This window comes from Dermacentor andersoni, chromosome 2, assembly GCF_023375885.2.
Source record: "Dermacentor andersoni chromosome 2, qqDerAnde1_hic_scaffold, whole genome shotgun sequence".
Taxonomy (NCBI): domain Eukaryota; kingdom Metazoa; phylum Arthropoda; class Arachnida; order Ixodida; family Ixodidae; genus Dermacentor; species Dermacentor andersoni.
In genome coordinates, this window is record NC_092815.1 from 210818210 (window position 1) to 210833875 (window position 15666).

Here is a 15666-nt window from a genome sequence, read left to right on the forward strand (position 1 = left end):
GCACGGCCACAAGACTGGCACGGCCCGTCATGTCATCACTTGGTTCTCGGCTCACACGGGCCGGAACGTCTCCCCCGGCTCGATCAACCCTAATGAGCTGGCCCAACGACCAGGCGCGAGGTCTCATCAGCCGCGCCAGTCCGAGGGGCCCGGCTTCGCAGGGGATCGACCGAACCACGGACCCGCTGCTTACTTTCCACGAGATCACTACTCATTACCAGCTGGGACGCAGACAGTATCCGGCTCCTCACCCGAAGCTGGGCAGACCCCAGGCCTCGGTGCTGAGAATGCTGCTGACGGGCTCCTTTCCGTCTCCCTCAAGGCTGAGCCACTACACTCCGGGTGTGGTTCCCCGCTGCCCAGACTGCGGCGAGGAACGGTCGACCTTGAACCACATGCTGTGGCAATGTTCTGCGTTGCGCCACTCGCCTTTAAACCGGCAAGAAGACTGGGATGAAGCCGTCAAGAGCAACGACCTTCAAGTCCAGCTTCGGGCTGTCCGAAGGGCCTGCGACAGGGCTGAAGATCACGGTCTTCCGCCCCCGGCGCAGGCGCGGCCCGCGACTACGACAACGTAGTCCCTTAGGACCAGTTAAAGTTTCTTGTCTGTCTGTCTGTCTGCTCTTTACTAATACCATTCTCCTACTGTATATCAGAGCTCAAATGAAGCAAGCTGTTTGGTGCCAGAAACGCGCTATCTCTCGCTGTAGGTAAACAAGCGTTTCGCGGAGGTTCCATGTCAGCCGGCTAAAGCGACGCCAATGATCGTACATTCCTTTTCGTTGCAGGTCGTTCTATCGGCCATCCTTAGTTGAGCAGCATCCTGTGGTGCGTGAATTACGCAGCCTGCGGCCACCAGTGCTGCCAACTTCCGGTGGCTTGTGTCGTGTTAGTTGAGCGGTGGGTCCAGCGACACAATACGAAGTATACACTGTAAAATAATTTACACCCCTAAGGGTTTTTTTGAGTGTCTATAACTAACCCCCTAGCACCCTAGAATAAGGTGGGTTTTATAGGCAATTACACCCTTATGATGGTTATTCTATATTCCAATAACACCCTATCCCTTGAGGGTGTTTTGAACAAAATATTACCCTTCGACCCATGGGGTGTAAGGGTGTGATCAGGGATATATTACCCCTTCACCTATCGGGTGTAATAAGCAATATAAGAGCCCTTGCTAAAAGGGTGTTGAAGTACGGCATGTTGAAGCGGGTACACATGCACTTCATTGTATGTTTCGTAAGTCTAAAGTCAGGCTAGCACACAGAAATCTTATGTACGGTGTGCATACAATAGGTAATGTGTTTCCAAACGCATGGCATAGCAACTTTGAGAGAATACACAATCACATGTGAGTGTTCTGCGTGAAATGGTCCCATTTACCACAGATACAGGAAGAGTGACTGCATGGAGGGTCATTTATTCTAGCCACCTGTACAATATTTAGAGCTTGCACTATGCCTTGTATGTGGTGACAAGTCTTGTGGTCGTTCTACACTGAAGAACAGTCTTATTCAAACCAATGTTCCAGGGCACAGGCGAGGCTGGTGATGCCTTTGTGTAGCTCCATTCCAATGTCCTAAGGCGAGCCATCATAGATGAAACCATTTCTTCCTTGATCGCTGTAGCCATCTGCTTGTTTTCTACCTGCAAAATGATTTGTTGCAATTTAATGTCAGGAAAAGTACACGAAACATGACAAGCAGCGCTTCCCTGCAACATTCACTTTAATATTTCAAGATCACATGAAAACCAGGATAAAGAAAACAAGCACACATAGTGCTTACTTCCAAGAAATCGTTATTTCGAAAGAATAAGGCATTTATTCTGCCACATCATGAATGTAGGAGAGACAGGTTACACAATTATATGAGGGCAATTCAGAAATTATTGCCTCCAAGCCCACTACTTTGCCGATATTACTGCAAACATTTTGAACTCTTTATCATTGATGCACTTATGTTTATGCTATCGAATGTCGCCTCACATTCCTATCTCTTCTCATTCCAGAGTAATCGAGCAATTCATGGCATCCAGTGGTGACGTCAAGTTGAAACAGCAGGCTGTAATTGAATTTCTGACTGCGGAAGGTTGTGCGCATATCAACATTCATCGCCATCTGACTGCAGTTTACGGGGATTCCTGTGTTGACGTCAGCACTGTGCAGAGGTGGGCAAGGACTGTGAAAGACCAAAATCCTGCCGCATCAAATCTCCAGGATCAGCACCGAAATGGACGGCCTTGCCCACCTCCACACAATGCTGACTTCAACACAGGCATCACCGTAAACTGCTTTCAGACGGTAATGAATGTTGAAGGGCGTAGAACCTTCAGCAGTGAGAAATTCAATTACAGCCCGCTGTTTCAAGCGGACATCACCACTGGATGCCATGCATTCATCGATTACTTTGGAACGCGAAGGGATAGGAAGATGAGGCAAGTGACATTCTATAGCTTAAACATCAGTGCATTAATGATAAAGAGCCAAAATGTTTGCAGTACTACTGGCAAAGTAGTGTGTTTGGAGGCATTACTTCCTTAACCGCCCTCATATTACAGCAATAACACTGGGCAGTTTGTTTTCGTGTGTGACATCTGACCCAAAACTACAACTTAGAATGTGCACAAATAAAGATGCTCGTGTTGAGCCCAATAAATTGCTTACAAATATATCAATCCTTTCTTATGCAATAAGTTTACAATGAGAAGCCACATCATCTCACTGCAACTTTTCCCTGCAAGCAAGTTACATTGAAAATAATGTGCAGCCATATGCTTCGCTATGCATTGCACTGTAACCATCAAGAGGTACTTTGACATTAATGCCTTGTTCCCAAAACCAACAGTTTAAATGCCAACCATTATTTCACAGGAGGTGGTGGCCACAAGGCAAAAACAAATTCGCAGGGTTTACGTGCCAAAACAATGACCTTACATTCATCGGTTAATATAACACATGGCATTGTTGTTTCGCCTGCCTCCTCAGAATTATACATTGTTAATAAGAGTAGAAATCAGCATTTTCACAGAAGCTTGCTCCTTTAACAACCAGAGGCACTAACGATGCTGTTCTTTAGGTTTCCCAGGCAAACAATGCAAGCATCACTATACTCACTATCACAAACAATGCAAGCATCACTACACTAAGCATCACTAAGCTGACCTTTATTTTTTTCTTAATCTATGACCTACACAGTGGCTGGTAAGAACCCCTCTCCAAGAAATATTTGGCATCTCTACTAGAAGCCCTACCTACACCTTTTAACATCATCTTAGACATCTCCACTAAGCAAGCACATAATCCTGCTGGTATTTTTATTACAGAGGTTTTCACTAAAGATCTTCCGAGCAAGAACTCTTTAGCATTTGATAATTTCGATGCTTTGAACTGGAACAACACAGTGAATGCATCATGCTTAACAGAAGTTTAGCTATTTTAATCAAAGCACAGTTAAAGCCTTTCATGTATTAAGTTTGTCATCTGCTTTTACTTGATCTTGCTGCTTATCTGATTGTGAGTTACACTAAGATCAAACATTCTAATGGCCAACATCTCATCTGTGAAACGCAGAAACTTTAGTGCACTTGTCAGTGTTGTTACGACATTCTTAAATGTGATGATTAGGCTGCTGGCTGTTTAGCACTGTAGTAGCATTGTACAGGGTGATCATTTTTAAGTATTATGGAATTTTTAAAAATTTCCTGTGGCAGATGGCATAATTCTTGTCCTTGAGCTATATTATTTGAAGAGGTAGAAATCACTAGCATGAGAAATCGAAACACATGTTCAATTAATTAAAAATTTCACTATTGACTTGGTAACTAATTATTTTACTGTGCATATTGCAATTTACGAATTGTAGCCAGTGAGCTTGGAAGACGTGTGCACTTGAACTTCCTGGATGACACCAGTTTAGGAATATTTCCCTGATAAAGAACACTACACAAGGGTGTTCCAGTTACTTTTGTGCATCAGTGCATACAAGCACATTTTGTTAAGAAAGTAAGTGGAACAACAGTGCATTTTTACGGCAAGTTTGATGGTGCATATCTCCAAACTGGCATCACTCTTGATTTCCAAGTGGATGCATCTTGTAATCTCACTGGCTATGATTCGTAAATTACAATATGTGCCTCATATATGTGGTGGCACTGGTAAATACTCCCAGAGTTCCACTAGGAAACATAAATACCGAAGAAAGTGGATGGGGAAAAGGCGCCTGCAGTAGTTCAATTGGTAAAGCATCGCATGCGTAATGCGAAGACGTGGGTTCATTCCCCACCTGGTTCGTTCCCCACCACGTTCCCCACCATTATTTCATTTATTAATCACAAGTAATTTACCCTAAGTTGTCCTTGGTGTTAGTGTTTGCTGGCTTCTTAGGATAAGATTAATAAGCATCGGCCCCTCGGTTAAGCCACTTTCTTTGTTTATATGTGCCACGAAGTAATTAATTGAACATGTGTTTCGATTTCTCGTGCAAGATATGTCTGCCTGTTTGAATATTCCTGCTCAAGGACTAGAATTATGCTATATGCAACAGGTTATATTTAAAAATTCCACGAAACCTAAAATCATCACCCTGTATAAAGACACTGTGAATTTTAAAACAAGCTTCAGTGAACCTTATTGAATCAGCAAATGGCCAGTGTAACTAGCCTGCTTATCCTGGAAATCTTTTGTAGCTTATAAGCATAGAGCATTTCACTTACACATTTAGGAATGCGTGATTTTCTTGAAATCAGTCCTTTCTTTTTAACAGCTAGCATCCCTGCCAGTTTAGTTAGACATAATGTTGCATGACTTCAATGGTACTGCAAAATCAGATTTTCTTTCTGCTCCCAGTGTCTAGTGATGTATCTTTACCAGTGTCTTTAGCAGCTGAGATAACTAATGTTCCTGCAGGTAAATATCAGAAAACATTGCGATAACTGCCAAGTAAATGCAATCGTGCATCTTGCTTACAATACAGCATGTGCTCTACCTCCTGCCAGGTTTGTACTCCATATCAGGCCAGCATGCAACTTGTACAAGAGGCACCTTTCGCATGCATGAAGATATTTTATGAGGTTATGGTGGTGTCAAAACATGACATCAACCATAATGCCTTAAACTATTATATGAAACACTTACTTGTACAAAGATAGAAAAGGCACCACTTTTGAATTTAGCACATTCGGTTTACAGTACCATAGTAGAAATGGCTCAACTAGTACAGGTACGCAAACGGGCTAGTTGGTATTGGTCGAGGACTTTCGACAATGTGAACTCGACAAAGGATGGAGAAAGAGGCGATAGCATTTGTCTCCATTTCTCGCCGCTTTCAACGTCCTTTGTACAAGCCCGCACTGTTGAACATCATGGGTCAACTAGTACAGCCTGAAAAAAATGTCATGAAAGAAAACTTGGCACTCAACCTGAACAATTCTGCCTGTCAGGTATTATGGTTTCTTCAGAACTTATTTCTTTATACAAAGACCGACCCATCAAGTAAAGCTTACTGAAAGAAATGAACAACATCAACACCTCTCAAGGCACATGCATCAAAGGAGTTAGAGCATCATACACGTTACCTTTAAGTGCAAAAGTATTCTTTTTCTTAGGCAAACTGCATTTCTAGTTTCTTAAACCCTATATATTCATTTGTCACAGCTATGGGAAAATCACAAGGTGGAAAAAGATGTGTTGGTGCAATTTCAACTTTTATGTACAACAACAAAAGGTAAAGCACAGGAAATCTCACTGGTCCTCTGTCTAAATGACACTCAGTTTCATTTGTCATGTCCACTCCCATCCTGATGGCAGCAGAAACAGGAAGAGAGCAGCGTGGTTCAGAAAGCAGACGAAGGAGCTGATATCCTAGCTGACATAAAGAGTAAAGAAGGGAGCTGGTCAGGCCATGTAGTGCAGACTTGAGACATCATTAACTAGTGCGAAAAAGACAATGGACGACAGCTAGAAGCACACAGGACAGAGCTCTAGGCTTCAACTGAAATTTTGGCTACACAGAAACATAGGATTCAGGGGATGCGACCTCGACGGATGGAAGCAACATTCATATTTCCCTTTCCCTGTCTGACAAAGGAGATATCGGAGCAAATTGATGGATAGGTTCATTTCGAGATACGAACACTCTTTTTGGTGAGAGCCAGAGAAGGGGTGCTTACACACCTATCACCCGCTTTTTATGCAAAGTGCTTCGAATATTTTCATGTAGACCTGCCTCTAGAGCCGTCTGGGCAGATGAGTGCTTTGAAACTGCTCAGTGCATGAGCACCTACAGCAATGATTGGCCGGATGGCCACCAGCCACTGACAACTGCGGTCGTTTAAACACCAACCTGTTTGGCTTGAGGAAACATAGGGAAACTTTCAGTACCTTAGTGGCTGGTGGCCACATGGCCAATCATCGCCATATGTGCTCATGCACCGAGCAGTTTCAAAGCAATCGTGTGCTCAGGCGGCTCCAGAATCAGGTACATAGGGAAATATACGAACCACTTTGCATCAAAAAAGCGGGAAATAGGTGTGTAAGCACTCATCTCTGGCTCTTACCAAGAATGTTCGCAAGTGAAATTAACCTGTTCATCAATTTGTTCCGATAGCTCCTATGTTGTTTCTGTCTGTCGACATTCTGTGCATTCCATGTTTCTGTGTAGCAAAAATTTCAGTTGAAGTCTAGAGTTCTGTCTTATGTGCTTCTTGATGTTGTCTTTGTCACGCTAGTTATTGATGTCTCAAGTCTGCCATAAACACCAACTAGCCCAAGTGCCTTCTTCAACCATTCAAGTTACAGAATGGAAGGCAAAAGAAGAGAAGGGTAGTCAAGGACGGTAGAGAAGCAGACTATGATGAAGTCAGAAAATTTGCAGGCTTCACTTCGAATCCGCTAGCGCAAGACAGAGGTAATTGGAACTCACTGGGAGAGGTCTTCATCCTATGGTGGAAAAAATATGTCGGCCAATTGTGATGAAAAAATTATACCTGTCAGCTCAGATGTCTTCACAGTCTTTTCAGCAATGTGTAGGCCCAAGACAGCCAGTCGGTTCCCATGCAATTGCTTCATGTTGACTGTAACTGCATGAGCACAAGAAAACAACCCACCATTAATGCCACTCGAGATTGACCACTCAATAAAAGAACCTCTCAAAGCTGCAAATACAATTAAGCATTTACCAGCTTAATACATACATATATAAAGGCCAAGAATAGTTACAATAATCATACGCTTTATAACTAGACATTAAAATAAGGTAGTGAAACGTACAATAATCGTAGGGCGTTGAGTGCAATTCATTTCAGAAATACTTTTGACCACTGACAGGACGCCTCAGGCAGGGCTCAGTCACACAACAAGAAAACATAAATAGTAGTAGTAATAAGCATGCCTGCGTGAAACCAAGACACGAATTCAAGGACGAGAAAAAAATTGATTAGGCTCGGTGTACTTTTTTTAGACAAGAAGATAAATTTATAAACAAATAGCGCAACCACGCGTTCATCCGCAACAGCATGAGAGCTTCTAGAACAAACGAGCACAACTTAAAACGAAGGATTAGTACATAGCCGGGGTGGTCGTGGTTCTTTTGTTTTGCATTAGTTCTAGTCATGAAAGCACGAGCACTGCAAGCTACTTGCGCCATTACCTATCACGTGACCTCCGACAAAAAACAAAAAAACAAATGAGTGCAAGTAAATAAGCGACATTTAATACGGTTTTCACACTGCACACTTTTGCCCGCGATCGATCCTGACTGGAATTGAATTTCTGGGCGCGTTTGGCTTCGTTGCACAATCTGCGGACGGGAGCCAATCGCGGTCGAAAATTTGCATCCAGAATGGGCTCGATCGTGATCGAAAGTGGCCCTGTGACACCGGTATAAGTCTGCGCCCATCTTTTGTAACAGAATGAACGAATTAGTCAAACCAAAGTATTATTTACCTGCCTGCGCCGAATACTGACGCGTAGCAGTACTTAATTCTCTACAACTCTAGTTGAGGACACGTGAACAATGAAACGTTCTTTCACATTCGGTGCCCGTCGGCTATGCCTGGAGTACAGATACTACACTCGCATCCAACCCACCTTGTGCTGCCGTTTAAAGAAATTACGCGAAAATTACTACCACAATGACGCACCATAAAAACGCGACGCTGAACGTGACTACGTACGTACCTTTTATATGAGCAGTCCATGCGCCTTGCAAAAGGCCCTCGGTTTGAAGGTGGAGCGCTGTCACGATGCGTACTCTGGGCACGCCGTTTGGTTTGCGTAGTGGATGGACCATGTTGACGATGCATTCCGCCGAAACACAAAACGTCCACTTCATCACTGTTCAGGCCGAATGGAAGATGTTTTCTCTTTCGCCACGAATGACGGCCGTCGTAGGCATAGTAAACACACTGTCACAAAGAAACACCGATGTCGTAGGCCGCTGCTGCCTTTCTTTCTCACGCATAATCGCGTCGCCTTCACTCCGGACGCTCACTTCACGTCGATGAGCGCAAAAGTACACGAAAACAACGAGGTAGTACAATCTAAACGCAGCAAAAAACAATCGAATTACTCACAACTTCAAGAATGTCACGGAGAACACACCAAACACACATGCACCCGCCGGCCCGCCGCGAGACGCAGGAAATGACGTAGCGGCGATAGCAGCGACACCCGTCGGGGGAAGTTATTTCAATTTCGGTTTCGTTTTCAAGGCATAAATACAAATATTTTTTTAAAACTACGTGTGTATATTACTTTCCAAGCTATTTATTTTACGCTACCTCTAAGCCATTTCCTGTGTTTACGGGTAGGTTCAATGGAAATTTATTCGCAAAAACATTGGCTGATATCAAATGAAATGGAATGGCAAAGGTGGGCTGGTAAGTGTATGTAAGTGAATTAATTTTCTATATATATATTTTTTTTTTGCTTGGACGTTCATTTGTAAAGAGACGTGGCCCTTCCTGATCACATAGGATGCAGAGGTACTTGCGAGTCTGTCTTTTCTTTTATGCACAGAGAAAGAGAAAGAGAGAAAAAAAGCTTTAATTGGCCTTTTTAAAAAGTTTACAATGCTCATATTTCTTAACTGGTTTGCTCACGCAAATTTTAAATAGCTTGGACGAACGACAGATGTAGAAGTACTTGCATAATAGCTTTCTAAACGTATAGGCGATACCACGAAATTTCACATGCACAGAATTACCCGAAAACCTCAAGTTTCCAAGTACGAAAAGTATTTCTTTGCGTGGTGTCGTGAATGTGCAACCGAAGCGAATCCAGTTCTCTTTTTTTTTTCTTTTTTTTTTTAAGAGCGGGTGAGCGAGTGGGGCCGATGAAAACTCAAACGGAAGAACAAATATAACGACTCCCCTTTGGTGGACAGCACCGTGAGTTGTCGTTGTTATAATCTGATGTCGGTCTTTGTCTTACTACAGTTGCTTAGAACAGCAGTTTGACGGGTAATGAGCAAGATATATTCACAACCGAGGAATTTTGTGCATGCGGTAGACAAGTCATTTTCAACCCAACTACTGTCGCCCTCAAACTACCGCTAGCAGAGCAATTTACTATTGTCCCCATTCAATAGCTGCGCCTATACAATCGCCGAACCCGTTTGCTCGGCGAGGGTGCAGCTGTGGTAAAGGCTATTGAATGACAACAACAATTTCATGGCAAAGTGTGGGAACTGTGATGGCATTTAGTCTGGGTGTTGGCTTTAAGCATTCTCTTGTCTCCCCTTAGTACCATACTATCTCTCCTCTGCGCTGTTGCATGTGAGTACAAAAGTAAGCTCTGCACCTTTTGCACTAATTTTGCGGAGGGGGGGGGGGGGGGGGGGAGGTGGCTAACGCGCAGTTAGTCTTTCAGAGGGCATTGTGTCGATGGCCAGGGTGTTTCAGTGGGCATTGTGACGGCCAAAGAGGCCCAAAGAGTGTTGTAGCGATGCCCACGAAGTTCTCGCTAAAACGACTCGCACACGCCTTCCCCGCGTCCCTCTCATGTTCATTATGCACGCTCTCAAACCACCCACCGACGCGGCTGGCAAGGCAGTGACAGCAGCAGCAACAGAATTGGAAAGGGTGAGGGAGGAGGCATAGAAAGCTTCGCTTTAAAATCTGGCAGAACGCCCCCGTGCACACTGTAACCTGCAATCCAGAGCTCTGGTGTTAGGACAAAATTCAATTTCATTCTACAAGGTATTTCTTTCCCGTATTCAGCATGTGCACCTGTCTCACCCATCTCGCGATGGGAGACGGGCGAGTCTCGCGCAGGTCTGCATATGCCAAGATATCGCGAACGTACTTGGCAGGCGGGCAATTGCGCGCACACTTCAAAAATGCCTCGCCACTGTTCCGTGAACAAAGATGGGTCTGCAGATGCCCCGCCAATTTCTGGAATCTCGTTATATCTACAATGATTGGCTTAATGTCCTATTCATGTATGCAATAATACCGTCTCCAATTTGGGAGGGGAAATATTTGAGTAAATAGCGCTGTTAGTCGGTGTTGTAAATACGTATGTATGCATCGCAAGTTGTACGTTGGTTCTCTATACTTTCTCATATTATTCTCCCTTTCTTTTTGAGCACTCCGTTCTGGCAGCTGTTTGTAAGCCAGTAGAACTTTCCTTTACTATACAACTACAAACTTAATAGTTTCTTGTTGTACAGCCAGCTTCGTAAATTGACGCGGACGCGAAGCCATGAGCGTTTTGCACGGCTCGTTCTGCAGATGCCGCTTGAGCAAAGCATTGTGGTGGGTGAGAAGGCTCAAGTTTGCCAACGAACCTACCTTGTTTATGAACTTGAGAGAAGCAGAACGAATTGGGGTTATTGATTCGGCGAAAAAAGGTCAGGTGGGGTTAAAGCTTCCCAAATCGGCGTATCTTTTTTCCTTGTATGGTTCGTCGCGCCCTTTTCTGCCTGTTTTGTTGTGCTTGAAAGAAACCTAGACGACCGCACTGCTTTCGAGCAAGTGTGGCGCGTACAGCTGCATGCTGTCACGTGGCCTGTTCATTTTGCTGGATTCCTGGCGTCCCAAAAGCAGCAAGAGCTGCACTAGTTCTGCCTTACTGAAAACATTTTGAACATTTTTCTTTTGGTTAAATATTCAATACCAGAAAAAGTAGGTGCGCGCTTTTGGATTCCGCGGAATTTGTGCGTGACGACATTTGAGAACTGTGTGCCACCTAGAGCAGTATGACATAATACATAGTAGTGCTTATTAAGCAACAGGTTTTTCGAAGGACATATTTAATATAGCTCGTCAAAACAGACAGTGAAACGGAGGGGGACTCTCTTCAGGAGTTTTGTTGGCATTGAAAGCCCGACATGTCTCGGGGGGAAGGAGTTGGGGTAGGGGAGGGCACACTTCTGTATCCGCCACTGGTTTGTAGTGCCGTGGGACACGCTGTCTCTTCGTGCAACTGTATGTTTGTGAATGTAATAAAAATAAACAAAAACACCCTTGCACCCACCCCCAATATTGTTAGTCAGTGCACCCTTTCGGTGGGTAAAAGGGTGTTATGGCATCTAGAACTGCCCTATGCTTCGCAAAAAGTCGTGATGATGGGATGTTTCTTGAGTGAAAACACCCTTCAAGGGTGTTATGATTCGCAATTATCACCATCAAGGGTGTAAATTATTTTACTGTGTATACTTAATTTGTACGCGAAATCCGTTGTATGTTTCTTTTTTCTGTACCTAAGAATATGACACGCCTTATGAAGTGTCCACGCAGCAATGCGCTTCGTAGGGTAAGATAATTGGTTGCGTTCACACCGTAAAGAGCGCAATTCAAGAAAAATCAAGGAAAGAAAGAATATATTTTAGCGCATTTTCAACTAAATGTTAGTTCTCTTACTGGATCGGCATAATTACAGCTCATTCAGCCTAAACTTTCTTCATTTGTCAAGCCAACTTCTCAAGACACTGTCGCGCAGGAAAAAAAGAAAAAGCAAGAATGCGGATACAACGTACGATTTGGTACCCATGTGAAGCGGTTAATGAAATGCTGTAAATTAGCCCGTTCCCATTCCTGCGTAATTGGCGTAAAGGAACCCGGCGCGCGCGCATGCTCCCTCGCGCACCCGTGCTATGCGCGATGTGACGTGTTGGCACGATAGCTTGCGTTGGCACGATAGAAATATACGATTGTGGTCTAATACTTTCGTCTTTCCCAAGCTGGGGCAAATGCGAAACTAATTAATTTCCGGCTCTTTCATTCCCGTTCGTCCGTGGGGTTACTATGAAAAAAAAAGTTTTCTATAGCGGTCAGTAAACGCACTGACTATTTAAAGTTGGCTCACTGAGGGTGCTGCCCCCATACTTGTTTGGCACCTGTTTCGATAGAGCGTGCCCGTTCTCATCACCGAACCAACGGCGACAATTCTGCTCGTCGGTCGACCGGCGGGCACCAGCGTGCTAAACTACCTCTGTATTCTTTTTTCGTCTCCGTTTTCTGTAGCTGTGCTTTGATATTGCGAATTTCTTCATTATATTGACCGGCATACTGACATTCCAGTTCATGTAGCCGAGGAAGAGCTTTACTCAGCGCCCTGTGGTTGACAGATAGAGAGGCTGCAGTGGAACGAGTAACCTATAGCATCGGTCAGTTGCCAAAAGGTAAGACCTCTGGACGTGGTGACCTCACAGCTTAATTTTATAAGACATCCTGTTCTTTATTACCTCCTTTCTTGCTCCGCGTCTATCGCGAAGCTTACAACCTGGTTTACCTACTTGCAGAACTCCACGAGGGGCGTACTGTTCTTGAGTCTAAACGATAATGATGAAGCCAAGCTATAAGAAGTGCAAGGACACCGTCCGATATTTTTCTATAACGTAGACTATAAGATATTTGCAAATATATGTTTGTCGGCGACAGGATGTGATTCGTTCTGGGGTCAGTGATCACCAGGCGTGCGGTATTAGAGGCCAGTCGATTCGCACCATCGGATGAAGCAGAGGATAGATGCGCATCAATGGCAGCGTACAAGGCGATAGCAAACACAACACTTCCATATGACGATAGTATCCGTGCAATTCGGAAGGCCTTGAGGTCAAAATGTCTACACGAATGGGATCACTGTACAAACTACATCATACTAAACGCGTAATTGGCAAGTGGAAGTCGTGCAGTAACCAGCAATGGTTCCATGAGGTGATGTTATGTGGGCTTCGGATTGGACTCATACATCTTACGCACAATTTTCTCCTTCTAAAATAAAACCCGCCAATTTGCGCTAAGTGCCATGAACCTCTTACACTGATACACATTCTTATGACATGTCCACACATCGAAACACAGAGACGGGCGCTTTTACACAACCTGTATAATTTACATATGCATTTATACCCTGCCCTATTACTGGCAGATGACCCGCTAGTGCCGTTTACTAACTTGTTCGACTGTTTGGAAACAACTGGATATTTACACCAACTATAATGTAACGCAGGTCTGCCTGCTTTAACGTTGCGCTTTCTATTCACTTGCGAATTGTCTTGTGGCGCAGCATGCATGGCCTTAGTCGCCTTTGCGCCATTAAGCCCGAATTAACCATCCAATCAACCAACATGCCAAATACCCCGTGGGATATTCTTGAACATGTTATTGAAACGTTCTTCTATTTAGCATGGATTACATATTGAATGTTTCTCGAAAAACACTGTTTGCCGCTGGAGCAGATGCGCTGTCTCCTGCACCTCTTCATCACTTCCCCTACTTGAGATTCGGCTAGCAAGGTGTGTTCAGACGCGTCCTCCGAATGTACTCGCCACCAGGCGTTAAATCATTTCTCTTCAAACCGCACACAGCAACGCTCCCTGTTAAGACATGGTTTCAGGCGAGCGGTTGCTATGCCGCGGGGTGCGTACTTCCATTGCAAGCAACGAGTCCATCGAACATCGCTTCACATATTGGAAGGATGGCATATCTTTTTCTGGGACCTCCTTTAGCGAACCTTGGAAAAAGACGTCAATGTAACACCATTCTGAATTCGGTTTTTCCTTTTCGAAAATCCTGAAGGTCCCCCATAAGGCATGCTCGTAGTAATTGGTCCATATAGTCTCTGGAAAACTAGGATGTACGATAGTCATGAAGGAACTCTGCGATTAACCAAGAGCCGCAGCCCGAAGGGATGCCTTTGTTAGATGCATGTGTTTGCCTGACGTATAAAATACTATGTATTAAAACACCATGTGTGTACCTAAACCTTATTGCTTGTAGATGGGCGCTGTCTTATTTGTTAATGTAATAAAGGGAAGAAAGAAGAAGCGATTGTGGCCTAATGTTCGAACCCACCATCGGGCGCCTAAATTATTTTTTTTTAACTATTAGCTATTCGGAAAGATAGCAGCAGCACCCAGCAGTCCGGGAGGATTTGCAAGGTAAGCTTGGCCTGAAAAAAAGAAAAAGAAACAAAGGAAGAAAAATGGATCGCCGCATAATTTTCGCGCCAGACCCCGAGAGACAGTGAAGCTGAAATTTGAAATTAGAGACCTGGCAAGGAAAGCCAACCTACTGCTGAACACGGCCTTTAGCAAGACTAAAAGAAAGTTCGTGAGGGCATTGCAACAAGTCCTTCCGTAGGATGAAACCGTCGCAATAAGCAGAACCGAGGTGGTAAGCCTCCGTATAATGTTAACTACTGATACGCTGTGCTTCCTTCCTACCTTCCCTGCCCTCGGTATTTTCTTTTTCCCTTTAATGTATCTTGAGACCTATTTCACTTGCGATATGTAGAGCGCCTAAAGAACTTTTCAGGGTAAGTCGCGAGTATATGAGCTGATAAACAGTCACTTTCAAATCCCTTCGCTTGTAGTGAAGGCCCGCGAGCGAATCTATACAGCTGTCTTGCAGAGCGCCCTGATTAGGAATACCATAGAGAAAGCAGGGAAAACACTCTGGCAAACGGAAGCCGGCTGTAGGGCAGGAAGTAGCTCGCTGGCTGTTCCTTCGGGGACATCGCTAATCTTCTAATTCCGCAATATACCCCATTCAGGTAGGACATACCGCATCCAAGCCACAACATATACGGTATACAGAAGGCGCAGACCGCGACGGGCCGAAGTCGATCGGAGTCCTAGCCATCCCGGCGGGCGATCAGTACCGGCCTGATAACTGGGGAGGAGGAAGAGAAGGTCGCATGCAGGAAAGAGTACGACGAGAACCGAGCCACGAACGTGCGAAAGAGAGAGAAAAGCGATGTCCGCGGGCTCTCCGCAGAACGAGATAGCCAGCACGGTGTCGCATCCCCACCTCCCCCCGGCCCACTAATGTTCCGCTCATTTGGAGCCACTCCTCTGAGCGCGCTCGAGGGAGCATTGTCCGCGTGTGGGCCCGCCTCGTCGGTGGTGATCGCAGCGGCGAGGTGCTCGACGGCGGTCGGCCTCTTATATGCGAGAACCGTGTCGCTCGGGGATACGGGGCCGCCGGTGGGCCTAAGGACCGGTGGCAAGGGGGCCTGTAGGATCAGGTGAGGATGCGGCCGCTGAGCTCGGTCCTTGTCGTTGCTCGCGAGAGGATTACGCGTGATCGATGCGTGTCCGGCCGCGCGTATTGATTCAGAGCGCGGCCACGCGCAGGCCCCGCCGTCTCGCGCAGTCATTAGCGGTAGGTACCGCCAGCGCCGGAGCTACACCGTTTTCGACCGCTCTTCCCGCCAAG

The 15666-nt window shown here is 45.1% G+C and overlaps 1 long non-coding RNA gene across 1 annotated transcript; it reads right to left on the reverse strand.

Annotated features, from left to right (window-relative positions):
- Positions 1-1402: 1402 nt before the first annotated feature.
- On the reverse strand, positions 1403-8872 carry LOC126540173 (uncharacterized). The gene is made up of 3 exons (XR_011892901.1): positions 8180-8872; positions 6988-7080; positions 1403-1650 (listed from the first exon to the last, which is right to left on the reverse strand). It is a non-coding gene; the product is annotated as an uncharacterized lncRNA (long non-coding RNA).
- Between the last annotated feature and the right edge of the window lie 6794 nt (positions 8873-15666).